Genomic DNA, 27,815 nt, shown 5'->3' on the forward strand with positions numbered 1-27,815 from the left:
AAGACTTTCTCCACCCGGAGAAAAATCAATGAAAACACTGAATGTACATTTGCTCAATATCGCTTTTTTTTTTTTTTTTTAAGCAACCACTCATACAATTAGAGGCCTAGAGGTAATACTGTCCCTTCAGATGCTTGGGTCTACTCTTAGACTAGGAATACCTGTACTCCCACAGTTCATAGTGACCTGAGACAATGGGTAAGCAACATGGTGATTAGTGTGTGGATGCTTGTTTGAGTACTAGTCAACTATTGTTACATACTTCTGGAGATAAAAATCTCTGTGAAACAATAGAATTCCAAGCATAGACCAATGGCCCACTTCTGAGCAGCACTCGGCTGTAAAATTCGGTTCAACAAACTCATTTCCACAGTCTCAAAAATCTGTTGCAGGTCTTAAAATTTTTAGTCTTAGCAAAAAGAAAAGTCCTATTCCAGCAAGTATCTGGGGTTATGAAACATGTCTTATTGGAGTAATTGATAAGAAAAAAATTGACGGGGAATTTTGCGTTTTGATGTTATATTGTTTTCTCTCTGGTTCTCTGACCACACGGTTTACTGGGTTTTGGCATTGGTGAGGAAGTGGGGATATTCAATCTACATTGGGAATGAGTAATACTCTACATGAGAACCTGAATCCTACCAACAGTTAGGACTTCTTACTAAATGACCTTCTTAGCCTACACTTTATTATCGGAAAGTAATTAAAGCAATAGAAAAGCTGGAACTCTCTGGTTATATTCCCAATGATCAAATCCTGGACCATAGAGAAATCTCCTATGACTTTATAAATAAACAATTTGAAAAGAAATCTAACTCAAAATACTGTACACAAGCAAGACAACTTAGGGGGCTGGTATTACGGTGCAGCAGATTGAACTGCTGTTTGCAATGCCAGCAACCTGTATCTGGGCTCCGGTGTCAGTCCCAGCTACACTGCTTCTGATCTGGCTCCTGGCTCATGTGCCTGAGAAGGCAGCGAATGACGGCTCAAGTATGAGCACACCTGTCATCCACATGGGAGACAGGGATAGAGTTCTGGGCTCCTGCTTTGTCCTGGCTCAGCCCCAGCTGTGACAGCCATTTGGGGAGTGAACCAGTGGACGGAAGTGCGCTCTCTCTCTCTCTCTCTCTGTCTTTTCTCTTGCTCTCTCTCGTAGGTCACTTCACCTTTCCAATAAACACACAAATAAATAAATCATTCTTAAACAAAGACATCATATTGATTTCAGCAGGGACTCTGTCAGGTTTACTTCTGGTTTGCTTGGCTTCCCTCGAGGGCACCCTCCAGCTGCTGCAGGCTTATACTAGCTTGGGCTGAGCAGTGTGTCCGTACTAGTCTGGAAATAGGACCCCCATTTTCCTGAGGACTCATATATCCTTCTCACCCCTGTCTTTGTGCCCAGGGGTTGACATGCATTCTGATTGGCTGGCCTCCTCACATGCCACAAGCAAGCCGAAGTTCTATGTTCCAGTCCCACCCAATGGGAGGGAGCATTCCCAAAAGGAAGAGGATGAGGTAATGTTTTCTTGTGTGTGTGTGTGTGTGTGTGTGTGTGTGGTGTGTTTTAAGCCCCACTTTGACGGAGAGAAGCTGGTTCCATTTGCTAGGGAACTGATGAAAACTAACCGTTTTCTATTGTTAAATGACTCTTGGAGTTACTGGAGATCACAGCATATCTGTCGCTCCCCCTCTTCACGGAGGAATGACACTAAACCCTGCCTAGGCTTCATATCCGAGTCACGGCACCATTATGTCGCTCCCCCTCTTCGTGGAGGAACGACACAGGACCCTGCGCTGTTCTTTCGTCTGCTCGGCCCTCCCCGGGTTTGCTGCTGGTTCTTCCCGGGTTGGCTACTATCCCTTCCACCTCCGTGGAAGGGCAGTTCCCCCTGGCCACATTCCCCACTTCCGCAGGGGAGCGGCACACCGCCGGCCGGTTCTCTCGGGGGCTGCACGGGTTCCCTTAGATGTTCCCCATAGATGTTCCTGGTGCATGCCGTCTCTCTCCTCCTTTATAGTCCTCCTCCGCCAATCCCAACTCGGCTGCCCACATGCCGAGTACGCTGCTCTCCTCCAATCAGTAGCAAGTCCTACAGTTTATTGGTTGAACTGGAGGCAGCTGTGCGGAAGCTGTTTACTTCTCTCCCAGCGCCATATTGTGGGAGAGCAGATGCATAGAATAAGTCTTAATTCCAGTAACTCAGTCTAGTCCGGTTTGCTCCCCACACATATCTGTGATCACAAACAATGCATTAGGATACCAAAGGAAACTTGCACTGAAAACGCAGTGTTATGTCGCCTTTTAATGTGGTAATCTTGTAAATGGCCAAAACTCTATTGCAGAGGTCTGACCTTTATTTATTTGATAATTTCTGAATTCAAAAGAAACAGTACTCACAACCATTTAAGTACCTGTATGTGTAGATAGCCTTGTTGAGAAAATGTGGTGTATGCGATTGTATTTCCAATGTTTTCTAAAGTTTAGAGAAAATATTTGCTAAATATTTTTGAGAAGGAATTATGGTGAGTCCCTATTTCACTTAAATCCAGTCATTTTGGTAAAAACGGATTTCATATTTTAGAGCTCCCAGTAGCAAAACTGTGTTTAGTCTTCCTAAAGCAAGATAGCCTCCCTGAAGAAAACCAACCAAGTTATTAAGCAAATAGTTTTTAAAAATTCTAAACGTGTTAAGGAAATATTATGAGATGACTAGTGATGCACTCCATTTACTTAATTTGAAACATCAGCTGGCCCACAGTCTAAGGGCAGTACATCAGGCCTGAGGATTACTATTTTATTCTATTCTACACAAACATGTAGAAAACACTTCCAGAAACGCAGCCTATAAATAATATTGCAATAGTCCATTTAAGTATTTGAAAGTTAGCAAACCGAGAATGGTGCCCAGAGCCACAATGGTCGGTATGGGTTGGCTACCAAGTGGATTATCACACTGAGGACACAAACTCCAGGTCGCGAGAGTCACGCGGCCTGAACTGGGGTCCTAGGCTCTGATCTAGGGGAGCCTTCACCTGGGGGCAGGTGCGGGAAGGCGGTAGGGGTGGCGGGACGGGGCTTGGGCGGGGCAGGTGAGACGGGGCGGGGCAGAAGCTGGGCGGGGCGTTGGAGGGGCGTGTCCCCTTCGGTCAGCGACACGCGCTCTCGGTCGCAGCAACTCCCTGCAAGTTCCCTCCCTCGCTCTCCGGCGGAGCCTGCCGGAGCCCTCCCACTCGGTGCAGACCGAACCATCGCGGCCACCGCCAGCAGCTGGGCCCTGCGCGGCCGCGCGTCCTGGGCCGGCTTGGCCAACCCTCCCTGCTCCTTGCCCGCAGCCCCACGGCGGCGTTGGCGGCGGTGAGGACTCGGCGGCCCCAGCAGCCCGCCCTCGGCCCTCGGTCCTTCTCGGGCCCAGACCGTCCCTCCTCGCCGTCTCTGGAAGCCTGACCGCCGGCTTGGCCCGCGCCGCCCCGAGCCAGGGAGCACGGCCGAGGTAAGACTGGGGGTCAGAGTGCTGCTGCAGGTTCGGGGTCCGGGTCTGGTGGCCGCGCTGCGCTCCGTCAGTGGACAATGCCTAAGCCGCGCGCGGGCGGAGCGAAGCCGGATCTGCTCCTGCAGCCTCCCCGCCCTGCCCTCATCTCCGTCTAGCCCGGCATGGGGGCTTCGCTGGCCCTGACGGACCGGGCCGGGGTTCCGGGGAGGCGGGGGCGCCCTGCCCGCCCTGAGCTCCGGGCCGGGCGAAGCCGACTGCGCTGCGTAGCCGGGCTGGGCCCCGGAGGCGCGCCGGCGGGTGTCTGTGGAGGAGTGGGTCGGCGAGGCACCGGGGCTCTCCTCCGCCACCGCTGCTTGCCCCATCTCTGATTTCCGTGCCAAATACTTTGGAAATACCAGTATCTCCTCATCCCTGGCTGGGAGTGAACTGCAAGGTATGCAGATTCCATGGCTCTGAAAGTTTGTTTGGGGTTATCCCCTCCAGTGGCTCCCTCGCTTGTACTTTCTTTGAAAGCATACAGATTTGAAATATAATTAAATTACCCTTGGCTCACGCTTATCCCCATCCCCCGGCGGAGCTCACAATTTGGCAACAAAGCGCATGCCAGCTGTGGGAGCCCGGTGGCTGCCCTGCCCGGCCTGGTGCCCTCCTATTGTCGTGAGATCCGGAGCTGCACTGTGTAAATGGCAGTGACAAGTCTCCTAAGCTGGCTTGAGGAGAAGATAACTTGATGCGTGCTTAAATTACTCTGGACAGTGGAAAGAAAGCACCTGGTGCTGGGCTAGTTAACCCTTTCAAGACGTGACTCGGATTTGCTAAGACACTCGCACACAAACATGAGGCTTTCTTTGCTGCCTAAGATACCGATAAACTCTGCGGGTTTTCTTCACAGCCAAGTTATGTCCCGTGCAGAATCTGGCACACATCTGTGACAACATCGCATGGCTGGCGTTGTAAGGACTGCACACTGGTTTATTTTTGAAGAGGAGAGTATGATTGTAGAACAAGCATTTTTGCAATATGTTTAGAGTCATTCCCTGGAATAGAACCTCTACCAATTTATTGTCCTCATTTTTTGCCATTGCAACTTGTGGTCATTCAGATGTGCTCTTTCATAAGTATAGTTATTTTAACATAAGGGCAGGTTCATGGTAACCTGGAATTCTTCAGTGGTAAAATCTCATGGCTTTGTGCTATGATAGTTGACCTGTGGTATTTCTGGAGGTGGTACACCATGAAGTCACTGACTGAACGGAGAGACGGCAGTGCTCTGCCAATCTGATAATCAATAAAATGCTTAGAGCAGGACCCAACATATAGCCTGAAGTAAGTGTCAGTTAGCATTGTTTTGAATTGTATTATATATAAGTCCATGTGTTTTTTGGTTTGGAAATTGATGGTTTTGGGTTTTTTTTGTTACAGGTCTTTTGGCTCAAGTCTGGTTTAATTTTGGGATGGAATCAGGGGTGGGTGGTGGTTTTACTTGTGCCTGGCAAGCTGCTCTCTATGTTGGTAGGTAAGGGCTGATTTAGAACTTCTCACGTAGTGGCCTGCAAGGACCATAGCTATGAACCCACCCCTGTCCTGGTGCACTTTATAATTAGGAGACCTCAGAATCCTTCACGGGCCTGATTGTCCAAGGAGAGGCCCAGATGTTAGGGAAAATCTAGGGTCTGAGGGTCTGAATCTTGTCCCTGAACTGTGCCCCCCTCTCCCCTACTCTAGGTTGAGAGTAATGATTCCTAGTTGAAAGAACATGTTGGCACAGCAGCGTTAAGTGGGTCCCATTGTGGTAAAAGGTAATTACAGATCGATAGATCTGCTAAAAATACATCAACCAGAGCCTATCAGTCTTATCCATGGTTTATAGTATTTAGAACAGGATTTGTAGTCTAACTGGCCAGGAAAAGAAAAATCAAAATGGTGTGTTTGCTGCCTGTTGGTAAGCAGTGGGTGCTAACTGTTTAGCGATTTTGAAAGACCATCAGGGATCAACTCTCACTTCAAGCTCCTCTCCTCGCTAAACGGTGAAGTGACATCTTTTTCCTTCCTCCATAACTTCCTAGCTAAACAAGGCATGGTGTTAACTGCTGGGGCCTGAGGAACCACAGCTGCTGCAGGCGCCGTGAGGTGGCAGTAGGTGGTGCTGTGGATAATGCTGGTGGACCAGCAGGGATTACTGTAGCAGTCCGGTTGCCTGTGCCTCTCCAGAACCTATTCTTACCACGCAGATTTTTCAGGAATACAGGTTTTGTGCTTTTTGAAAAGTTTTCCCTTTGTATTTTTAACTGTTTTTTTTAGGGTAGTTACCTGGCTGGGCTTTTCCTCTTTGAAAACCATGGTATTGCAGTTAGACAGACAAGCCTTGCAGAAATATTATTTAGGCAACTGTATCCTTGACTTTGATTTTTCTGTATTTGAGTCAGGTTGGTCACTTCCACTTGGAGGACCCCCAATTACCCCAGTCTTAATATTTTAGAGGAGAGAAATAAATAAGGAACCTACTTTCATCTTGAATTTATTTAAGACAACAACTTACTAGGGTCCGGTCTCATGTTTCCCCATTTGTACCGTTTTTTCTGGCTCCTGATATGATGAAATGGGAATTGATATTCAGGATGAAGTCTCAGAAGCGTTGCAGTCATGACTCACACAAGAAAAATATATTCACTCTGTTCAGTGCAAGCACCAAGGCTGGAAAGGACAACAGAAAAAGGGTTTTCTGGCTCATCGTAACACCTGGGCTTGGGGAACTGCCCTGGCTCTGCCACAGCTGCTAGCACTTGATGTGTTCACGTGTCATGTGTTCACTTTACTCCTCCAAGACCCTATAGCTGCCGCTGTCTGTTTTTGCAGGTGAGCTGAGGGGACAGTTTGACACCATACAGCCTGTAAGTAGCAAGGCGCCAGTGCCTTCAGAGCTCCTGGGTCTTCATAGGGTGCGGTTTGAAGGAGCTCCTGCTGTTGCTGTTACTCACTGTCTTCCTTTTGGGCTTGATATTCATGCATCTCAGTAACTCAATGGCATGCTTAGAATTTCAGACATAGCATGTGATCACCCAAGAATCCAGAATAAGAGAACTAGAGCCGTTTTTAATTCCCAGTGGCTACTTCTGAAGACTTCACAGTACCTTGTGGAGGATCACTTGTCTTAGGGAGGTTGAAGAGAGCCATGGCTGGTTTAGTTTCTTTGAACTGTGTAAGCACTACTTCAAATGGCTGAGATTTTGAAGAGGTAAAGAATGTTGCCCTGTTTCTGGCCTCATTGCATAGGTGATCTGGGGACAGTCACAGCTTCTCCTGGACCCACTCATTCTTTCCCCTTGATTAACGTAAGTTCATTCATTTTGGTGACTTAAATATATAACAAGGGACTATGATGCTTAATGAAATATTGGGAAAATTCCCATTCTATATATTCATTTAAAATTTTATTTTGCACATGAAGCAAATCCTAATTTAACTTAAACATGTTGATTCTTTTTTTGGTACTGAAAACAGAAATACAAAAAAGTAGTATTTGCAAATTGTTCAGAGGGAAACACAGATCAAGGCCAACATGTTTATCAAACAAGCTAATCCTAATGTTGATTCAGCACTTTGAAGGGATAAATCATGAGATGGTTGGCATAAAGATTTTGGGGAATAGTTACAGGAAATTTAGTTTTTCTGTTGTTTGTGAATGTCATCCTACGAAAGATTAACTGCAGAGTGAAGATCAAGGCAAGACTTCTCACTGTTAGGAAACCCTTTTTCACCCTGTTAGTAAACCCCCCGGACTCCATCTAAGGGACCCTTTTGTGATGTAACCTTAATGAACTTAAATCGTACAATTGCTGATTTTGACACCTGGGTTTTCCTTAGAAGAGAAGGGATTCTTATGTTTGAGCCTCATAAGGAGAATGGTGCAGGAACCCAGCATTCAAAGACAGGGCTTGTTTTTGTTTTTGTTTTATTTTTAAGGAAACCTCAGTAGGTGCAAATTACTTCCTTTTCTCTAGTGTGTTTTGTGATAAAAACAGAGCATGGTGAGCATGTGGATGATTCAACAATTTTAAGCTGGTGGTGCGGAAGTTGAAATTTTAAAATTGCGAACACTTTAGAAGAGGTTCAGTGGTAAGTGCCAAAGTGAAAGGAATCAGTATGTCACTTGGGCAGGCAGGTTGCTGGAAGAATCGTAGATTCTGTGGTATGTTTTATACATCACGGCATGATCAAGGGGGCGGTTGAAATTGTGCGGTGCCAGCTGAGGCTTTTGAAAATGCAGTTCACAAGCAAGTGGGAAGGTTCTGAGTGGTCTTCTTGTCATGCAAAGCGTTTTTCCTCTTAAGCACCACTAGAAGTTAGTTTCCGCCCCAATTGTCTTTTTCAGGAGGAATCCCAGAGAGGCTTCCAGGTGATCATTCTCCTGAGCGATTTTCTTGTCCCATTAGCTGAGACTTAATATAAAAAAGCAATTATGCGAAAGAATGTAGTTTAGTGATGTTTTCTATTAATAGTATATACAGTGGATATTTATAGAGGACTTTTTATATGCTAGGTACCTGGAATAAACAGTGGCTGTGGAAGACAAGGCCCCTGCCTTTTTTGAGGCTTTATGTTGTGAAATGGAAAAACAGATATATTTTTTAAAAAATGAAAAGATAATTAAAAAAAGTTTTTAAAAATTATTTGTTTACTCATTTTAATTTATTACAGACAGATGGACAGAGATTGACAGAGATCTTGCATCTGCTGGTTCACTCTCAAAATGCCCACAACAGCCAGGGCTGAGCCAAGCGGAGGCCAGAACCCAGAAACTCAATCTGGGTTTCCCACATGGGTGGCAGGGACTCAAGTACTTGTGTATTAGTTGGTAGTGGAGCTGGGATGCAAACCAGGTACTCTGATAGACCAAACGCCTGCCCTTAAAGCAGTACGACTCATATTTGGGCTGGATGGTCTGAGAGTCCTCATGGGGAACTTTATTTATTTATTTTAAATATTTATTTATTTATTTGAAAGAGTTATAGAGCGCAAAGGAGAGACAGAAAGATACCTTCCATTCACTGGTTTGCTCCCTAAGTAGCCGCAACAGCCAGGGCTGGGCTAGGTGGAAGACAGGAGCCAAGAGCTTTATTCGCATCTCCCCTGTGGGTGCATTGGCCCAACTACTTGGGCCATCTTCTTCTGCTTGCCCATGCCATTAGCAGGGAGCTGGATCGGAGGTGGAACAGCCATGACTCAAATGGGCTCCCATGTGAGATGCCAGCATTGCAGGTGGTGGCTTAACCTGATACCCTACAATGCTGGCCTCGAGATAGACTTTAGAGCTGAGATTTAAGTGAAAAGAAGGCAAACTCTGGAAGGTCTGGAAGACAGATGATGCCCTATGCCAAGGCTCTGCGGTAGGCATAAAGAAGTTGCCTTTGGTAGGAGGCAAATATAGCAGCAAAGGAACCCGGTGAGCCGAGCCTTCCAGACCACAAGTGGGAGGAGGTTTCCATGTTTTGTAAAGAGAATGAGAGCTGCTAGAAGATGTGATGGAAGGAGGTCCAGGCGCTGCTTTGCAGATTGGGAGACTCAGTTCTGCCTGTGGTGTGGAGACCAGATTGTTGGGGAAGGGTGGACATGGAGCCAGTTACGCAGGAGCTGGAGGGACCTGAACATGTGTAGGGCTCAGGATTTCTCCTCCCCTAGCACCACCCCTGATTTTGAGGTGCATCTTACTCTGTACCACTGAGAAACAAAACACACCGCAGGTTAAACTGTGACACACCACCCACTGGGATATGGATCACCGTCTCAGATGTTGAAACAGGAAAACGCGTGTGTCTTAGAATCAGAGAAACACACTGTGTTCTGGAGATCAAGCTGAGAGGTCTTGCTGATTTGCATTTTATTTCTATTTGTACCTGAACAATACAAGTCAGAGCCTGTATCTTGGAAGGAGCTGGGGAAGCAGGTCATAGCTGTGGCTGCGCCTACCTTAAGATTGGAAGCTGTCTTAGAAAACCATCCTGGGTGTCGGTAGTCTTTCCAGTGCCTAAAAAAGATGTAGAGAGGACTTTTCATTGTATTTGTCTCTGTGTGCATTTCAGATGTCGGTGTCACAGAAACAGGCTGGCAAGGCCCAGATTTGCTGTGTTCAGGGTCCGGGCAGTGTCTGTGACTGGCGCTCTACACAGGCAGATCTGGGAATTCCAAGCATGATTTCTGTCTGTTACAGCATTAGGAAGAGGGCAATGTCAGGGCTTGCTGGTGGCCATGGGGATCTCAGCGGAAAAAACGGTTGCAGGCCAGTAGGTGGCCAGGTCAGTGTCTGAGAAACAAGCAGATCTTGCAGTTGAGTCTATGTGGGTGCAAGGGCTAGCTCAGTCCAGAGCTGAGGAGGTTACTGAGGCTTCTAGAGCCTCTGTTTCCCTAGCTATAAAATGGGTATGACGGCATTATCTGCTCTAGGATTGTTTTAAGTGTTAAGTAAGTGGTATTTGCAAAATGTTGAGCACTTGACTGAGTTACTTGCTGTTGCTTGCTTCTGTCTTCGTTATCTCCTTCCATCCATCTCTCATCATGCTGATCTCAGGACAAAAGTCACTTTGCAGATTTATCCTGAGTCGCTGGAGCTAAAGCAGCTCCTCCAGCTGTCCTTTCCTTGTTTGCCCTGTTTTATTTCATTCACAACCTTCAGCCCTCACTGAAATTGCCTACTTGGTTTGCATGTTGCAGGTGCATTTCTGCAAGCTGACAGGGACTTGGGCATGAAGGCTGCTGGATCTTCAGTGCCTCAGCTGTGGCCGCGTGTAGGGGGCTGCATACTGGCTCTGTGAGGACCAGACAGTGAGCAGTGAGCTGCTGCTGCTGATTAGGAAGTACAAAGTCCTTGCCCTTGGGGATGGTGAGGGCATGGCTACAAGGTCTAATCTCAAGCAAGGTTCTTCCCTCAACTTTGATTTTTTTTCTAAGAGATAACTGGCTTCCCAGTTGAGATGTGTAAACCTGAGGCCCACTGAACTGGTTCCAGGCAGTCTTTATTGGGGTACTTTGGGGGAGGGGCAGCAGTTTTGGAGGAGGGGGAGCCATTGTTTTTGGAAGCCTTTGTTTTTCAGGATCAGAGGACAAGCTTGCTGTCATGCCTTTGCTTCTTAGGTGGTGTCTCCTGCTTGATCTTGAAGCTGAATGTCACCTGAAGCCTTACCTAATGCCTGAGAGACCAGCATACAGGCACCTCATTCATTATATAGTAAATATGGTAGGGCAATATAACCATTATAGAACTGACCGGTGGGAATTAAATTTGCTCTGGCCACAGTGGAACCCAGAATCATTGAATTCTTCCAGCACTGAAATTGGGTCTGTAGGAAGAAGCCTGATTTTGACACAGCCCAGCTGGTACTGTGGCCTGTGGGATATGCTGGGGTTTTTTAGCAAAGTTATGTTACTTACGATACTGCATCTCATTATTGCATTGATTTTGACATTTACGTAGTTTTCAAAAGGAAGCCTCCATTTTAGAAATAAGTTATACGGCCGGCGCCGCGGCTCACTAGGCTAATCCTCCGCCTGTGGCGCCGGCACACCGGGTTTCTAGTCCCGGTAGGGGCGCCGGATTCTGTCCCGGTTGCCCCTCTTCCAGGCCAGCTCTCTGCTGTGGTCAGGGAGTGCAGTGGAGGATGGCCAGAGTCCTTGGGCCCTGCACCCGCATGGGAGACCAGGAGAAGCACCTGGCTCCTGGCTTCGGATCAGCGTGATGCGTGGGCTGCAGCGCGCCGGCCGCGGCGGCCGTTGGAGGGTGAACCAATGGCAAAGGAAGCCCTTTCTCTCTGTCTCTCTCTCACTGCCCACTCTGCCTGTCAAAAAAGAAAAAAAAAAGAAATAAGTTATACGTGGGGGCTGGAGTTGTGGTGCACAGGTTAAGCTGCTGTTTGAGTCACGGCCATCCCATATGGGCACCAATTTGAGTCCCAGCTGCTCCATTTCCGATCCGACTCCCTGCTGGTGGGCCTGGGAAAGCAGCAGCAGACAGTCCAAATACTTAGGCCCCTTTCAAGCATGTGGGAGACCTGGATGGAGTTCTGGGCTCCTGGCTTCAGCTTGGCCCGGCCCTGGCTGTTGCAGCCATTTGGTTCTGGGGAGTGAATCAGCAGGTAGAGCATCTCTCTCTCTCTCCCCCCACCCCCCCATATCTCTCTGTAACTTTGCATTTCAAATAAATAGACAAATCTTTAAAAAAAAAAAAAGGAAATAAGTCATACTTGTTCGATCTTTCATACTACTTGCTTATTGACAGTCTTTGGGTAATAAAATGCGAAGACTTATCTTCAGATCCTTGTATAGAAACTCCAAGGTTGTAAATCTGTCCATATTTGGTCACACATATTTACAAATGCGTTGGTTATTTTCCTGGACCACTATGGCAAAAAAATAGACCTTTAGTCAAAATTGGACAGCACAGGGCGAGTATTTGGTACAGCAGCTAAGATGAGCTTGGGACACCTGCATGTCATATTGGAATTCCCGGGGTTGAGTCCCATCTCCTGCTGGTGTACATCCTGGAAGGCAGCAGATAATGGCTCAAGTAGTTAGATCCCTGCCACCCCTGTGGGAGATCCTAATGGAGTTCTGGGCCCCTGGCTCCAGCCTGGGCCAATTCTGACTGTCTTGGGCCTGTGGGCGGGGAACCAGCAATGGGAGATCTCTGTCTGCATCTCTGCCTTTTAAATAAAGTGAAAATAAATAAGTAAGTAAATCAACAACTCATTGCACTCAGCAATGTGGGGACATAGCAGTGAATCTTGTTAGCACTTCTGTGCTTTGACTGCAATGCTAATACCCAGGTGAAGTGGGCGGATCTTTGTCTACTTGCTGTGAGTTGCAGATTATTTGTAAATCCTTTTCATCTCCCCCTGCCCTGTGCGCTTTCAAATGATCATTAATTGGAATGCTGTGATTTTTAAATATCAGATGTTTTTCTTAATAAATTTTGTTCTTGTTTAGTGACCATGAGAAAGGAGAAAAATCGTTGTGTTGGCTTTTAATGTGCCTTTTCATGAGTGCTCCCACAGCTGCTATTGGCTTTCTCTAATCTGTGATGTGAGCCTGGTGTGTGACCCCAAATCATTTTATCATGTTTTGGTCGAAGTCAAAGTCAAAGTCATAGTCATACTAGATTGTCTAGTACCTTCTTTCTTTCATTTAATGATAATTTTATTTTCTTCCAGTTCTTGTTAGTGAATTACAGTCACATAAATAGGTACTTGGTGGTAGTTGAAATAAGCTTTTTAATGCTACCTGAGAATATCTGTGGTCTACCTATTGTTTGGATATTGGTTCTGTATGAATTTTCTTTGGAAGTGCTGGGGACATTGAAGTAGCCCTTGCTCCAGTGAGAAGTGGCTCTACCCTCAGGTCAGTATGACATGTGTTTCAACTCCTCTGGCGTCATTTGCTTATCTGGTTTCTCCTACAGGTAATTTTCCTTTCAGCACAAGACTGAGTGGTTTTGTTTGTTAAACACCACCCCCCTCCACCCACCAATTGCTACTTCCACAAGGTCATTTCAGCTGGAAGCATTCTGCTGTTGAGGTTCTGGGAATTAGCAATACAGAAATCTCAGCACAAGGCATTTTGACTAAGCACACCAGTGCATTGTTAAATATCTTTATGCATTCTGGGTCTGAAATATTTAAGTCTCCTCATTTTGCTTGTTTCTTTTTATTTCTTTGCTAGTTAGTATATTTTACGTTTACCGTGTGTTGGTCACAGTTCAGTGGAGAAACAGAAGCAGTAGGGAACACATATGAAAGGAGATTTATTAAAAGGAATTGGCTCATGTGACTGAGGAGGTTGAGAAGTCCTACAATCTGCTGTCTGCAGCTGGAGGGAGACCCAGGAGAGCAGATCTTGTAAGAGCTGGCCCAAGGGCGGGAGAACACAGACATGTCAACTCAAGGAGTCCAGTAGAGGCAGAGAATTCAAGCTTCCTCCACCTTTATGTTCTACTTGGGCCTTCTTCCAGTTGGATGATGCCTGCCCACCTTGGGGAGAGCCATCTGCTTTACTGAGTTCTATGCTCGTCTCTCCAGAAATACAGCACAGCCAGGAATAATGCTTTACCAAGTACCTGGGCTCCCTGTGTTCCAGTCAAGTTGACACATGAAATTAAACCATTGTATACCTGTAGTATCATTGGAGTGTCTCACTATTTAGGCAGGAGTTTCAAAACATTTTGTGAAAGTGTAGTTTTCCTACTTTGTTTGCATAAGTTGAGTGCTGAGGCCAGGTGCTGCTTCTCTAGGTCCTGTTCCTCAGTGCAGTCTTGCTCAGGAGTGATGGCAGCATCACACTTTCTGCTTTCTAACCAATACGTTCTTCAGTGATTTCATTGACTGCTGCATTTAATGATGTGCTCTTGGTTTTGGGAATGTCTTTTCAATGAGACAGTGTCTATATTTCTTCAGGGCAAGTATTGTCCATGAAAGGAAAACAGTGGGGTGGAACAATGGGGTTGTTGACACCCTTCTTGTCCTTACTCTGTGTGGTGTTTACAGAGCCCACAATGCAGATAACAGTATGGCCGCACACAACTCTTACTTCTACACAAAGACTCCACTTTACAGTTTTTGTCCAATGCAAGTTGCGGTCAAGTTTGAAGTGATCAGAGTTATGTTGTAAAAATTAGATAATCTGATTTATAGTTTTCACTTTTAGTTGATTTTCAGATTTCAACAGCTAGGGCAGTGTTTAGAAATTTGAAAATATACCATTTATGTTTCAAAAGAAGGTAGTTCATGGATTTGGTGGTAGATGCCATTTATTGCCTAACAGGTGAATACAAGGAGGGAACTGAGTGCTGTATCATCTTTGCAAATATGCTTGGGTATTCACCACTGGCTTCCCTTTCATTAGCACATATAGTCAGTCGTAATAATCATGATAATATTGTTATTAAAGCAGACCCTTAGTGTAGTGCTTGTTTCTGACATTGTTTGCAACACTTTATTGATCCCTTGTATTTGTATGATGGCTGTGCCATCTTGTAGTTGAAACAGAGCATTTAATCCTTTTCTGCTTATACACAGTTTCAGCTTTGCTTTCTGAGGCACTTGGTTTCAACAGGTAAGGAATTAGCCAGTTGTACATAACTAAAAAGCCTAGCGTTCACTTTGAGACTTACTTATTTAGAATGTTCTGGGTTTTCCTGTGGTCCCACAGCTGCATCTCTTTGGCCTAGGAGTTGGCTCAAGACTAGAATCAACCACAGGGGGAAGCTGGGTACAAGGTCCAGGGGACTGTGACAGTGAGGGTGGCCACATGACCAGGTGGTATGACTCTGGCACAGTCCAGTAGAATGACTGAGCCTTTATTAAATCACCGGGAAGAGTTTTATCTAGAAACCTGACCTCTTCAGAGAAACCAGCAGGATCTGATGTGTTTGCAGAGCTAAAACCTTTTGTCTGGTACATTTCACCATTAGGCCATAAACTCTGTACTTAATTGAACTCTTTCTTTTCCAAAATCAGTGCTCATATTTTGGTGAGCTGATATGGTATTTCTGGTTGCCAACACCCCTTCCATTTCCTTGTCAAGGGATATCTGAGTGTCCATTGTGTGCCAGGCACTACGCTGCTGTTGGGTCAGGTGGAAGTCAGGTGTCCCTTTGTCCTGAAGAACTGGGCAGCTTTATGCCCTATGAGTCCTCTTCCTACCCCTGTTACTTAGAATTTCATCTTTGTCTTCAGCCACTTCTTAGAGTTTCACTCTGGCTCTGAATCCCAGATTCCTGCCTGATGCGAGAGCCTTGAAGTACCTTACAGCAGTTTCTGACCTTGGGCCTCCTCTGGCTTGTCCTGTTGCCCTTGTAAAGAAATGGCCTGTTGTCATTGCTGAATTGTCCCTGTGTCTTGTGAATGAGATGCTGTGCATTCAGTATAGCCTGCTGGACATGAGGTGAATGGACAAAGACACATATTTTTATTACTGGAGAAAAATGTGGCTTCATTGGGTTTTCTTTTAATGGTCATTTTTTCAGCCCCTCTGCAATGGTCTGAAGGTTTGTGTGCTTCCCCAAATTCATAGGTTGAAACTTAATCCCCAAGGTGAATAGTGTTAGGGGGTGTGGGGCCTTTGGGTGGTGATTAGCTTATGAGGATGGAGCCGTCATGAATGGCATTAGTGCTTTTTTGAAAGAGACCCCAGAGTCCTGCCTTGCTCCTTCCATCATTCGAGGACACAGTGAGAATACGCCATCTGGGAACGAGGAAGTGGGTCCTCAATACACTCCACACCTGCCAGCCTTGACCTTGTGGTTCTCTTGCTTATAGTTGACCCTGTTTATGCAGTCCTAGCAGACAAAGAGGTCCTCTTTGAGTAAGAAAAAATACAAATGGCACGTTAAGTCAGAGGGGTGGTACTTTCTGGCATTTTGGTATGCAAAATAGGAAACTCTTGTAAGAAAAAAACTTCAGCCAACAGGGAGAGTAAATTTCTTGTACCTAAAATAGCAAACATAGTAACAAGCAAGTCAAGGTGTCTGCATTCACAGTGTTTTCATGGATTTGTGGAGCTCTGTGGTCTGATGAAGCTGTGGTGGTCATGAAAAGCTTGGCTTTGGAAAGGAAGGGATCCTCCCCATTTCTGAGCCAGGGCTACCCCTCACATACCTTGAGCAGGAATCACTTCCACGCTGAGGGCAGAAGATGGACCAGGGCTCATCAGACCGTGTTCCTGCCCGCTGATGCTTAGCAGATCATTGGGACCTCAGTCCCCCTGGTTTTCCTCCTGGTTTTCCCACTCTATCTCTGGAATTCCTCTCCTTCATGGCTCCCTTCTGCATTGCTGGGGCCCTGGCCACTGTGGTTCAGGTCTTGGTCAACTTTCCCTTCCTCTCTGACTTCCCTCCCTCTACTCTGCTGCTTCCAGAGTTAGCTGAGATGCCAGCCTGTCATATCCCTCACTGCTCAGAGCCTGACGATTGGTCTCACTTTCACACCTGTGAGGATCTTCTCTGTCTTGACTTGGATGTCCCCACTGTCCCCTCCCTGGGCATCTCCTACCATCATACCTGCTCTTTCCTGGGCCTGAGGTCCTGTTCGCCTCTGCTTTATGTCACCCTGGTCATCCTAAAATCCTGTTACATCTGCTCTTCAGTTATTTTACTGTGTTCTCAATGGAAAGCTGAAAGAATCCCCTCTTTATGATACTCAAGTAACTTGAATGCAAAGGCATAAAGCATCCACCTGGCTGTAGATGGGCATTAACCACATTTGGGCCCATAGAGTCTTTGGAATTTCTGTCTCTGTCTCCAGGATTCTGCTGCTCTGAGGGTGGTTGTATATGGACGTGGGAGTGGGTAATCCCTCAGGTGCTGGAAAAGTTGTCAGCATGGATCATAATACCCTTTGATAATATCCTGAGCAATTGTGGAGAATTGGAGAGATGCTAGAATCGAGGTTAACACTACGATTTTTCAGAAAGCACCAGGAGATCCTAAACCAGTGCTGTCCATTATGTTGGGCACTGGCTACGTGTGACTGTGAAACACTGGAAATGTAGCTGACCTGAACTGAGATGCCCTGTGAGTGTAAAAATTTGCCTGATTTTGAAGATTTAGTTTGAAGAAAAGACTATAACTCAGTCATTTTTACAAAAATTACACACTGAAATGATAACATTTTGGATTTATTGAGTTAAAGTATACATGTTATCTATGTTGATTTCACCTGTTTCTTTATACTTTTTAGCATGGTTATGAGAACGCTTAAGCTAACATACATGGTTCACACTCATGGTTGCATCATATTTCTGTGATACCATGCCTTTCTCGATTGTGCGATTCCTTGATTTTATCTCGTATTCTTGGCAGTGTTCTAGAACATAGTGTTAAGCAGATGGTTGTGTACTTGGAGAAGAGAACGTAGTAATAATTGAAAGCAAAAATAGGTTCATCAAGAACAAATCCTGCCAAGCAGACTTCACATTTTTTCTTCTCTTTCATAGGGTTGCTAGGCTAGAAGATCAGAATAATTCTGTTGCTTTGTATTTGGGTTTCTGTACTTCCTGGGAAACATGTTCTCTGATAAGCTTGAGGACGATTTAGAGGGTTGAAGGACTGATGGTAGGTGACAAAAAGTACTTACAGGCTCCCCCAATCAAAATTCAAAGTTTCATTGAGTCCTGGGGGAATGAGTAAGCCTCTCCCACTGAATGGTCTCTTCTGAATAGAAACTCTTAAAGGTGGCCCTAGTGCTGGCTCTGGGCCATGTTTGAGTGACTGCAGTGTGTGGTGGTGGTAGAGTTTGTGGCTCCTGTGTCTGTGTGGGGTGCTGAAAGACACCTGGCATGGTCCTGTCTCTTTTCTCAGAACAACCCAACAGGGTTTAATACTACCTGTTAAGCATCCCTAATCCAGAAATCTGAAGTGTTCCCAAAAAACTGCAGATTTTAGAGCATTTACGATTTCAGAATTTTGGATTCAAGATGCTCTTCTGGTAAAGTCTGTGCAGATACTCCAAAATCTGAAAAACTCTGAAACCAGAAGTACTCCAGACCCAAGCTTTTTGGACAGGAAATGTTCAGCCTCTTTGGTGGTCCCACTTGGTAACAGGGACGTTGGGGCACACAGGTGCGATGAATCCTTCTAGTCGTGGGGTGGAGAGGCTGGTGGAGGGCATGTGCTGAGTGGCATTTTCCCTGGGCTCTCAGGTCTCATCCCCCTTGAGCTTGCCGGGTGGCGTGAACATTCTGATGTCGTTTGCTTTCCCAGGCTCCTGCCTCCATGCCAGGTGGCTTTCAGATGCCCTGATACTCACTTCGCCTTGTGCCGTCTCTCTAGCATTCCCCTCTTCCCACCAGACCTGGGAGGGGCTGTTGAAGGTTCTGACACGGATTTCCTTAACCCATCTTCCCCCTCCTGAAAGGCTATGTTGGGAACCAATGAGCTGCCTTCAGGAATGAAGGCTGGTTGGTCTTTCTTAGCAATAAAGATTTCTCTCAATACAGAACAAGATAGCAAATACCTGATGTTACAGAATCTTTGCTCTCAGCGGATCAAAGGTGCATGATGGAAGCCAGGAGTATCGAGTCTAGAAGAAGCAGGCGAAGGGGAGAGGTTTGAGGAGTCTCTGGCTGTCCTTGGGCCCACAGCATGGGCTGGTGCCTGGGTGCTGTCTTCCTGTCCCAGCTGGGCATACTCTAGGTCTCTGCCAACACTTGGTTACTGTTACTTTGTGGGCTGGAGAGATTCATGGGTTGTGTTTGTTCTCCACATTGCTGAACCAAGACCCAAGGAGGAAAGTGTTAGGGAGATGGGTTCCAACTTACTGTAAGGTCAGAGATGACCCAGGCCAAAGTGGGCTGCCACAGGGCTGGGATGAGGGGCCAGTGGGACTGGACAATCATCTTTCTGATCCTGCACACCAAGGTTGAGGTTGTTTTAGCCTGGCGCACACGCTGACCTCACCCATAACCTGCAGTTGATGTTGCTATTTGTAGCCCCATTCCCCCCTTTTTTTAATTTCTCATTTTGGGTTTATTTCATCATGCCATAGAAACTCTCAATGCTCCACCACAGACTTCACAAAGTCTATTCAGGGTGCTCTCAGGGGCACAATGTGGGAAAATAAGGTCACTTCTCTCCTTAACACTGAAATAAACTGATAAATGCTGCTAGGCAGAGTACAGGAGGAGAGAAGTGGTTGCCTTCCGTTCTGCAAGGTGTGTTCCTGTGCTGTGGATGTGGCTGGAGCATGGGCCTTAATGTGAACAGGAGCTGACTGCATTACGTCCTGGGGTCTGCGCATGAAGAGTGACAGTTTTGCCTTCCCTCTTCTCTGAAGAATCAGGGTTCAACTGTCATGGTAGCTATCAGTTGTTATCAGAAAGGCCTTTCCAGAGCTGGGCGTCTGGTGCAGCAGTTGACACCTGCATCCCCGATGGGAGTGCTTGACTTCAGGTCTCGACTCTGATCTTGATCCAACTCCTGAGACAGCAGGTGATGGCTCATGTAGTTCGGCTCCTGCCATCCCCATGGGAGACTTGGATGAGTTCCTAGTTCCTAAGTTTGGCCCACTCCTGGCTGTTGTGTGTATTAGGGATGTGAACCTGTATATAGGATCTCTCTGCCTCTGTCTCTTCTTTCTCTTTCTGACTTTCAAATATAAAAAATAATTTTAAAAAGGCCTTTCAAGATGACTGATTCCAGAGGTCCCATCTGTAGCCCCGGAAGAACATCTGGGACTCTGTAGTTTTCTGGGCCTCCTCTCCTGAGTGGGAACTGGTGAGACTTTAGGGGTGGAGAGGTGTCCTATCTGGTGTGGCTGATGCACAGGCTGCTTTGGGAGCCCTGGATTTGGGTCAGTGCTTTGCAGAAGTTGGCACATCAGAGGCATGGGGGGATTTCTATTCAAACAAATTGCCAGTCTAGCACAGAGTTTCTGATTCAGGAGATCTGAGGAGGGCATAGGGATGTGCATTTCTCATGAATCTCCTGGGGCTGCTGTCTCTGCCTGGGCCAAGTCTTCATTGGAGAGGTGCAGGGTGCTAGTTCTGAGCCTCCAAGCTCTGTGAGCTGCAGGATTTGGGGGGATGGGGGGTTATCAAGATGGGAGTCTTGTTGGGAAAATGCTGCAGAGGCCAGAAAGGACAGTGAACGTCCTGGAGCAGAGGAGCTGTGCTGTCACCCTGTCACTGGCTTTCACCCTCCCATCAAGAGCCTCCATTGCAGTCCCTCTTTAAGGCATTGAAACAGATACTAACAAGTTGATTGAATTTAGAGGAATATAGTGAAGTTCATTTCTAAATTTATGCTTAGCTCCCTAAGTAAAAGCGCCCTTTTAAAACATGTTTTTGAAAAACATGGTTTTGAAAAGTTTCAAGGATTTGAAGTGAAATCTTGGTAAATGTGGCCTATAATTAAATAACTCTTATTTTGGAAACAAATTTAATTCCTAGAATATTGAACTGTTTCTCATTATATCATTCAACTCTTTAAGTTTTTTTTTTCCTTTGCTTTAATTATAGTTGACCCATTTAATCTGAGCACTTCATAAAAAAACACTGAGGTCTTTTTAAATGCGTTTCAGCATCTGAGAAACCTGATGTCTCTCTGAATGTGGCCAGAGGGAACTAGAACATGTACCCTCTATGCGGCTTTGATGATTTTTTTAGTCTATGAAATAGATACTTTAAGACAAATGATTATGTTGGGCAAAGAGAAAGCCAGGTGAGGAAGTAAAGTTCGTATTATCTATTGTTCCATAACAAATGTTACTCAGATTCAGTGGGTCAAATGACACAGATTTCCTGTCTCCATCTTCCTGTAGGGAGTTGGGGTATCGTGTCTGCGAACTTTTGGTTTGGGGCTTCCCAGGAGGGTGCAGTCACCTGGAAGCTGGAATGAGCCTGTGGGCTCCACTTTCAAGGCTGCTCAGGGAGACTCCTGGGGAGCTAATGTAGGCTAAGGGCTGGAGGAGTTTAGCTCCTCCCGACCTTGAGCCTTTCATGGTGCTGGTTGAACTTTCTTGGTCACAGGTCACACTCCTGACCGGGGAAGAGCCCAAAGGATGATCTTAAACAATGTCCCTGACTTGCTGGCTACCCCATTCCAGGCATCCAACAAGTGCTTCTTGAGTTCTGCCTAGACACACCTATGGTGTCTTGTGCCCTTCAGGAGCACATGGACCACCAAAGAGAAGGCTAAACTTGGCACTCAGGAGAGGACTGTGCAGCTTGCATAGTGCTCTCTGCCTGAAGTGCGGAACTGAAGTCCAGAAAAGCTTTCTGGAAAAAGAACCTGACACCTGATCAGGTCTAGCTACTTGGCAGGGAAAGGTAAGTGTTAGCTAGGTGAGGGGATAGATGGGGAATGGAGAGTGGGGGAGGAAATTCAAGAGGGACATTCTTGCCAGATGGGATGGACCAACTCAAGGATCTAAAACAGATGTGGAACACCTGAGTTGGGGAAAGATGTGAATAATGAATAAATCCAGTATGCCAGGTAGGCTTCTGAGGGGAATCTATGATTCTCCTCCACTTCACAGGGATATAGAATGTGAAGAAAGTAATGTATATACTAGTTAATTGTTTCTATGTTTTCAAATGCTCAGTGTATTAAACTTTTATAACCTTAACAATTTTGGGGTCTACTTCTATCAATTATTGAATTCAGATTGCTAAAGATCTTGCATTATGATGTGAATTTCTATGTTTATCTCTTTGGTTCCATAGATTTTTTTCTTCACTTAGTTTGAGGTTATATAATCAGGCACATGCACATGTAGAACTCTAATGTATTTGTGCTGTGTTAACTCTTTAATCCTTGTGTCATGGTCAGTCCCTATCTCTGGGAATACTTCTTAGCTTGACGCCTACTCCATATGATTTAGCCACACCAGCATCTTCATGATAGTGTTTGCATGGATCAATATATGTGTATTTATATCATTTATCTTCCATTATTTTTTAAAATCTGTCTCTACATATTTCTTATAAATAGCATGTAGTTAGATGTTGCTTTTTTATCTTGTCTTGAAAAACTTTCCCTTCTAATTGAAATATTTTATCCATTTACATTTAATGTAATTTACATTGATATTATACATTGACATAATTTATTTTTAGGTTTTATTTGTGTTGGATTTGTCTGACCTGTTTGCTTTTTCTTTGCCTCATTTTAGATTAATCAAGTATATTTTGTATGTCATTTTCTTGGCTTTTTAGAAAACGTTAGGTTTTATTCTTAGTGACTTCTCTAGGGGTATGATAAGTAGATACACAGAAATATAATCATCATCTACATTGAATTAATATTGTACTACTTCACAATCAGTGTAGTAATGTTGCAACTATATATGCCCATTCACTGCCTTACCTCTTGAGATATTGCTACATTTTTTTTTACTTCTAACATCACCGTGTATTGTTATTTTTTGTTATACAACCAATTATCTTTTTAACAGGTAAACAGAAGATCCATACACATACCTATGCACACACACACACACACACACAGAGAGACATGCTCGCATGCACCCACATACCATTTTTGTGCTCTTCTTTCTTTTCTTCCTGTTGCTGTTAAGTTTTATGAATTGGTATAATTTCCCTTAAGCCTCTATGTATGTTGTAGTGTGGATCTGCTAGTGATGAAATTTCAGTACTTTCATTTAGCAGAAAAATCTTTAATTTGCCTTTAGTGTCGATTGGGAATTTTCCCAAAAATGCTATTGTTAGTTGGTAGTTTATTTTCTCCTCTTCCTACCTCTCACCCCTTCTGCCTTTGACACTTTCAGTATGATATTTCATTGCGGCTTTTCTTGTTCCTCAGAGTTGACCATCATTGTTATATTTGTTCCCTTGCTTGTAATGCTCTTTTTTTCTCTTGATTTTAAAGTTTGTTGCTTATCTTTTGTTTTAGCAGTTAGACTATGATATGCCTGTGTGACTTTGTCTTTAAATTTATCTGCTTCAAATTCTTTGAGCTTGTTGGTTAGTGGATTTGATCCCTATCCCAAATTTTGCACATTTCATCCACAGTTCTTCAAATATTTTTAAACTAAATTCAAATAATTAAATTTTTATGGTTCTCTCTTTCCCCATCTCTTGTAATTATTCATGTTTTATTATTTGATATTATTTTGAAAGTCACCTGCATTTCATGTTTTCCCCATTGTTCCTTTATTTAGTCTTTTTTTAAAAACGATTTATTTATTTATTTGAAAGTCAGAGTTACAGAGAGAAGAGAGGAGAGAGAGAGAGAGAGAGAGAGAGAGAGGTTTTCCATCCATCCCAAATAGCCGCAACAGCCGGAGCTGTGCCGATCTGAAGCCAAGAGCCAGGAGCTTCTTCTGGTTCTCCCGCGTGGGTGCAAGGGCCCAAGGACTTGGGGCATCCTCTACTGCTTTCCCAGACCATAGCAGAGAGCTGGATCGGAAGTGGAGCAGCTGAGTCTTGAACTGGCGCCCATATGGGATGCTGATGCTTCAGGCCAGGGTGTTAACCCACTGAACCACCACGCTGGCCCTGCCTTTTTTAGTCTTTAATTTGGGAAACTTAGATTTACGGATTTTTTTTTTTCTGTAATGTCCAGTTAGTAAATCCATCCAATAAATTTTTTACTTCAAATACTGTATTTTTAGTCTAAGATTTTATTTAGTGCTGTTTTAGAGTTTTTGTTTCTGTCCTAAAGTTTCCCATTTTTCTCCCAGTGGATGCATGTTTTAATAGAAATTACTTAACATTTTTGTTAGAGTTCAAAGTCCTTGGTTCCTAATCTAATTTACTGAGTGATCTGTTATTCTATTCTTAACTGTGTTCACTTTTTTTTAATGGATTTTTTTTTAAAGATCCATTTATTTTACCTGAAAGTCACAGTCACACAGAGAGAGAAGGAGAGGCAGAAAGAGAGAGAGGTCTTCCATCCGCTGGCCCACTCCCCAGATGGCTGCAATGGCCGGAGCTGCACCGATCCAAAGCCAGGAGCCTCTTCCAGGTCTTCCATGCGGGTGCAGGGGCCCAAGGACCTGGGCCATCCTCCATTGCTTTCCCAGGCCATAGCAGGGAGCTGGATCGGAAGTGGAGCAGCCGGGTTTCGAACTGGTGCCCATATGGGATTCCGGCACTGCAGGCAGTGGCCCCACCCTTTATGCTACAGTGCTGGCCCCAGTGTGTTCACTCTTAATTATGGTTCACATTTTACTGTTTATGTGTTTTGTAATTTTTGAAATTGTATTCCATGTGTTGTAGATAAAAATTGTAGAGTCCAAAAATATGCATAATCATATAATAATATTTTGTTTTATTTCTGGAGAGTGTATTTTTTTTTTCATGCACCCAGGTGTGTAGGTATTTAAGCAAGAGGGCTGCCTAAGAACAGAAGTGGAGCCTCAGTTTCTGTTTTCTCATTGAGTTTGTATGTCAGAGAATGTTCCAGGAAAGCTTATTTTGCAACATTGTCCTCACAGCAGGGTCTACCCTAAACAAAGAAAGCCTTGAGATATGTATAAAGATACATACTAGATGTTGCTCTTCTTTCCAGTGTCCTAGCCACTGGCTTCAACAGCCCAGCAAACTGCTGCTCCAGGAGGCAGTTTCTTTAGAGAGTTCTACCTTCCCATTGGCTCCATTGCTTGTCCCAAGTGACTGAAACTTTCTTTTGAGCAATACCCACCTGCTGCGGATGATTTGGAGACACTCCAGGAAACTGGACCCCTTGTGTTCCCTAGTATTATTAATACTAGGGGCTACATGCTCAGAGCCCTCAGAATTCAGCTGAGGTTTGAGTTGTACATGTGTTAGAGTTCAGCTGATCAACCTTTAGAAATAGTATTTGTCAGTACTTCAGATGGGAAAGGGTTGGCCTACAATTTTAGATCATTTTATTCTTGTTTAGATTCAAAAATTGAAATACAGTGAGACTCTATGGGCTACATGGTTTCTCTTGGCTCTCTTGCCCCTCCACTGTTGCTTTCTTTTCTGAAGGCTGGGGTTGGAGGAGGGAGGGATATATTAGAAGACCTTATAGGAAAAATGCATTTGCAATTCTTCAGATTCCCATCTGGCCTACTGGCTCAAGCATCAGGTAAGACTTGCCTGGCTCCTCATTCCCAGTAGTCCCTCCAAGGTAAGGAAGCTAGAGTGGCTTCAGCTCACTGGGTAATGGCTTGTTTTTTGCCAACATTAGGGCCACCAAGGCATTTTGTATTTATTACTCTATGAGACCCACGAGAAGTATGTTTTCATTTTACTCAGGAGAAATTTCTTACTCATGGTACCAAAAGCCTGTCATGTGGTCCTTATGCTAACTGGTCGTGAAGTCTCCTATGCATTTTTAAAGCAGATGCACAAAAGTATTTTTTGCAGGACTAGTGGCAAGAGGAGTTTGCTGCTCCTGCAGCCGGGGTCTACGTCTCGTCCCCAAGAAATGTGACAGATTCTTCTTTTTGCTGGATCCCTTGGAAATGGCACAGATCCGTGGGTACAGCTCTGTGTGTTGACAGCCTTCTTCTCCCCTTGGGTCCAGCTTCTCTGCTATATTCTGCAGAGTGTTGCAGTCTTCCTGTGTTACTGCCTCTCTTCTCTGCTTGGTCTTTACCTGGTGACTATGAGGATTTGAGGCGCATGGACAAGGAAGAGTGGGCAAGGTGAAGGAACTTTATTGAAACAAGCAAGGGAAGCTACTGGCAGCCAGTGGGTGCTGTGCCAAAAGGGGCCGCCAATGAAGGGCTAGGGGTTTCTGTTTCTAAAGGAGGAGGTTTGCCTGATTGGCTAAAATATATGCTAATGAAGCATTCACCAAGAGCCAGTCAGGGGACTGATACTGGAGTAGCCTATTTTACATAGAATTTCCCAGAGTACTCAGTGAGTTGGGTCCCAGATAGGCAAAACTGGGCAGAGGAACAAACAAATGAAGGTTACATTTTATATATTTCTCCTGTCTCTCAGGGCTCCTGTGGGGTTACACCATGTATATTTTCTCCTTTCTGCTTCCAGGGGTCCCTATCAGCATGAAATGTCAGAGTTCTTTTGCTCTGTGGATTCTGGTTGGGGTTGAACAATGGGAAGCACAGATAGGGATCATTTCCCAGTTGAATGTGTTCAGAAACATTGTTCTGCATCTAAAATCTGTGTATCTATGCTAGTCTAAAGAACCACCACTGGTTGCTGGTATCTACCAACAAAATTGGATATCTGAAAGGGAGTAGAAAATAGAACCAAACGCCATTCTTTTGGATTGCCCAAAATACTCTTTAGTTATGAAACTGCTCCATCTCACTCAAGTCACAAAATCTGAAAAGCTAAAGACACATACATAAAATTGATCCCTACCATTTCTTCTCCTGATGGGTGAATTGTCACTGATTATTTACTCTGTTTCAAGTACTTTGTCAATGATCTTAAATGTACTGTCATTTAATATTCTGAACAACCCTCAGTAGAAGAAGTGAGATTCCAATTTGAGGTTATTTGACTGTAAAATGTACACTTTTAACTGCGAGGCTGTAAATGCTGCCTTGTTCAACCACTTATCGATGAACCAGTAGTGTTTTATCTACTACCTACTTTATCGTGGGTATTGATTGGAAGATGGAGTGTGATGGACATAAAGGAATTCATACTGTAAAACATAAAATTTAGTTGTGAAAGTAAGGCTTAACAGCTAAAAATGCCAGAAAAGATTATTTAATAAATATTTATATTCTATGGAGCAAGTTATATTAATTTTCATAAAAGTTAGTATCACCATTAAGATAGCAAAGTTGTCTTTAATGTAATGGAGGCATTAATTGGAAATTTATTCATATTGTAAATCTTTCTTGGCCAGTCACTTCTGTTGACATTAATTTCAGAGAAGCCCTACCTACAGAGTGCAAATAGCAGTCCTTAAACATGGAAGGTTCAGTGCTCAGTGAAATCTTACCCTGACTTATTTAACAAATATGCCATGTGGCATGGCCTGGTTCGTGCACTCTAGTTGCTGGGGAGCAGGCATTGGAAGTTTCTGAAGTGTTCTAAGGAGAAGGGAGCCGTGAACAACTTACTGCCGATGATGGGGTTGGCGTGAGTCTGTCTGGACCCTGCATGTAGTCATGAACATGACACTTTATATTTAGCCTGATTAAAAAGGGTTTGCTGGTGAGAAGCCTTTGGCTCCATGTTTTTGTTCTGAAGGCCAGGGCTTTCTCATGGCACCAGAAGGAAGACATGCCCAGTAGACACCATGATGAAACCTTGGGAATGTTACGCCAAGTGAAATTGGCCAGTCATAAAAGGATCCCACTTACATACAGTATGTAGAGTAGTCAGATGCATGGAGGCAGGAAGCAGAGTGGTGGTTGCCAGGGCCTGGGGGAGTGGAGACTAGTGAGTTAACAGTTGTAGGAGAAAGGTTCTGGGGGGAGATGGCAGTGATGGCTGCACAGTACTGTCCATGCCCTGAATACTCCTTAAAAATGGGCTGCAAAGGTAAACTTTACATTGTGCGTATTTTACCACATTTTTAAAAATGTAGTAATATGAAGCATACTGTCTCAATAAAACCTACCTTTTAACCTTAAAAAGAATGCACAATAGATTGTTTTACACTTTACTAACATTATGCCTAATTTTCCTAGGATAACAGAAAATAACCAGTGTTGATGTTGGCATTGTTCTACTTTTACTTATTAATGAGACGAATTGGTTTTCTTATGAAGAGCCAAAAGTAGAGATTCTTTGACCTGACGTCCTTGCCACCTGGAAAGCACTTGAGGAGGGCTCCAATTATACTCTAAATCTAGACAGGAGAGCCCAAGCCCAGGGGATATTAGATAGCAATTAGTCTCTCCAGGAGAGAGAAAAGCCATG

General features: G+C 44.6%; 1 protein-coding gene across 2 annotated transcripts in view; it reads left to right on the forward strand.

Annotated features, from left to right (window-relative positions):
• Nucleotides 1–3,149: 3,149 nt before the first annotated feature.
• FAM110B (family with sequence similarity 110 member B) overlaps nucleotides 3,150–27,815 on the forward strand; it is a 183,241-nt gene continuing 158,575 nt past the window's right edge. For both annotated transcript variants that reach the window (XM_051844496.2, XM_051844495.2), the window contains exon 1: nucleotides 3,150–3,494. The gene's annotated coding sequence lies outside the window, so the exon portion shown is untranslated. The remainder of the gene's footprint in view (nucleotides 3,495–27,815) is intronic.

Source organism: Oryctolagus cuniculus, chromosome 6 (genome assembly GCF_964237555.1).
Source record: "Oryctolagus cuniculus chromosome 6, mOryCun1.1, whole genome shotgun sequence".
Taxonomy (NCBI): Eukaryota; Metazoa; Chordata; class Mammalia; order Lagomorpha; family Leporidae; genus Oryctolagus; species Oryctolagus cuniculus.